General features: G+C 39.9%; 1 protein-coding gene across 3 annotated transcripts in view; it reads left to right on the top strand.

Moving 5' to 3' along the window:
- The window catches only part of Atp9b (ATPase phospholipid transporting 9B (putative)), a 216,265-nt gene that overhangs the window by 48,352 nt on the left and 165,188 nt on the right, over positions 1-2,725 (top strand). The gene's annotated exons all lie outside the window — the stretch shown is intronic.

Here is a 2,725-nt window from a genome sequence, read left to right as displayed (position 1 = left end):
ATAGATAGATAGATAGATAGATAGATAGATAGATAGATAGATAGATAATATGTATGTGTGTGTGTGGTGGGGCACTCTTTAGAGAGTAAAGAAGAAAAGAATTTGAGACAAAATCTCTTACTTTATCCCATACCAGAATTGCTTGATAAAACTCATTGTGCAGCCCAGGCTGGCCTCAGGTTTGTGGCAGTTGTCCAACCTCAGCATCCTGAGAATTTCAACTGTAAGCATGAGCTGCCATTTCTTTAGCAATTTTCTTAAAGGTTTTTTCTTCTTTTGTTGGAGAGGAGCAGGTGTATTCTATTTCTTTGGTGGTTCATTCTTTTTGTTTCTGTAGATCTAATAAAGTTATGAGCCCAAGCTTCTTGTCTCTGATAGGGTCATTGGTGCTTCCTTTCCTTTCCCTGCCATGGAGGTGTCTGATGGTAGCATGCAAATTGACCTTGTTTCTAAAATTTTGCATTTCACATAATCCACACAATTTGTTCCTGATCTTTTTCTTAAGTCCTACACACTTCTTTTTTAAGTTTGAGATCACAAACTTAAAAGTACTGAGGTAAAGTGAACAGGACAGGTAGACAAGCAACCAAAGGCATTTAGATTTAATTATTTTTTATGTTATCCAGACTCACCCCCCCCCCCTAAATAAAATCATGGAACAAAACAGTTTGAGGAAGGCAGGGTTTATTGTGGCTCACAGTTTGAGGGTACAGACATCATGGAGGGAAGTCCTATAGCAGGAACTCAGGGGGTTGTTCTTGTCACTTCCATAATCAGGAATCAGAGATGAATGCTTGGCCTCGAATACAGCTCACAGAAGCACACTGCCTCCTTCAGATCCATGTCCAGAGGGCTTTTGATTCTAGAACCTGTCATTTTACCTTCCATTATTAACCATTGCAGCTATCTTAATTCTTATATGCAGATGGCATCATTGTGTATATAGGAAGAACCTTAGGTGTCCATACTCAGAGGAATGTTGGAATGGAAAAGACAGTAAGGTTATAGAATACAAGATATGAAAACCACTTGTTTTTTTATATATTAGCTGTAACCACCTAAAATGAAATTAGGATAACAACTCTACTTGTAATAGTATCAAAAAGAAAAGATATTCAGGACAAACTTTAGTGAAAGTGAGAGTATATACTGAAAAGTACAAAACATGAAGATTTGATTAGATGGAAAGTCACTCCATGCTGTGGACTACGGGTATAATCCATGCTCTGTCAAAACCCCATGTGGCTTCCTTTCTCTTGTCTCCTTCCCCTACTCCTCTCTAGAAAATGACTAGCCGATTGCAGGAATTATTTTGAAAATGCCAGGGACCCAGAGTAGCCAGTATATCCTAAAAAGTAAATACAAATGGGAAACTGACATGTCCATATTGGAAACTATCCTAATCTGATAGATACGAGGTACTAACATAAAGATAAGCACATAGACAAGAGAAATATGACCGACAGTCCAAAACTAAACCTTTATATCTATGGCTAGTTGATTTCCAATAGAAGTACTAAAGTAGTTGATGGTGAAAGAGTAGTCTTATAAGAATTAATAGTAGAACAGCTGGATAGCCACACACAGAACAAGGTGAATTCTCTTATGGTAGGCTGACCAGGCTGGAAAGGTGTGTCAAGTTCAGGCAGCAGTTGGAGGAAACTGTAGCACTGCTTTTGGGGATGACAGCAGGATGTGTGGATAGCTATGCTACTGTGGCCCAAGACATGCAGAAAAGAAAGCCTCAGCAGGACAGCAGACAGTGCTACCTAAGAAGGTCAAAGGGAATATTGAACAGTGGATCAGTGCACAGAAGTCTGTGCATTGAATATTCAGAAGCTGAATTCTTTGCCCCAGACTGGATTGTAACATGATATTGGGCTGTACTGTACTGTACTGTAAAGAATGGTCCACAGTAATTCCTGATTGGTCAGTAAATGGCTGGGGCTTATGACTGGGCAGAAAGGATAGAAAGGCTGGGTATAGAATTAAGTTAGGAGTCTGGGGAGAGATCACAGAAGAGGAGAGAGAAACAAGAGAGGCTACTGTCAGATGGAATAGACTGGGAGCACATTGCCAAAAGACAGATTGATGGGGCAGAGGCAGCCCTGGAGACACCCGGTTGGCAAGTGACTAGCATTTGTGTGGGTTTTAACACATAGAAGAATTAGAATAAGAGCTCAAAACCTGCCCAACATAGTGCCTACAGCTTATTAATAGATTATAGTGTTTTTGTTGTATCATTTACTCAGGATCTACACAACCAAAAGTGGGGTAGAAATCCTTGTAGACATTTAGGAGTAAAGGGGGGTGTAGCAACCATCCAAGAAAAATAATTTTCAACAATAGGTCTAGTTAGTTCACACATTCATTGTTTTAAGGCATTTTGAGTTGAGCTGTGGAGAGTCAAGCGGTAGTAGGATATGAGAAGGTTTTTGTGATGTATAATAAAGAGATTACTCATTGCTTTTATGGCTAGACAGTTATGGAGCCTAGATGTCGTACGGCCATTGAAATGTAACATGTTTATAATTAGGAGAAATACTTGGGTTTGTAGCTAAAATGAGATAACAGGATGAAGAACACAGGATTGTCAGATTAATTTGGAATGAGAAGTGTACCTTATGACTGTGTGATAGTCTCATTCTCTCTCTGTCTCTCTCTGTCTCTCTGTCTCTCTGTCTCTGTCTCTGTCTCTCTCTCTCTCTCTCCTCCCCCCCCCCCC

Source organism: Grammomys surdaster, unplaced genomic scaffold (genome assembly GCF_004785775.1).
Source record: "Grammomys surdaster isolate TR1022 unplaced genomic scaffold, NIH_TR_1.0 189, whole genome shotgun sequence".
Lineage (NCBI taxonomy): Eukaryota > Metazoa > Chordata > Mammalia > Rodentia > Muridae > Grammomys > Grammomys surdaster.
The sequence above is the reverse complement of the archived record's forward strand: the minus strand, read 5'-3'. Positions and strand labels throughout refer to the sequence as shown.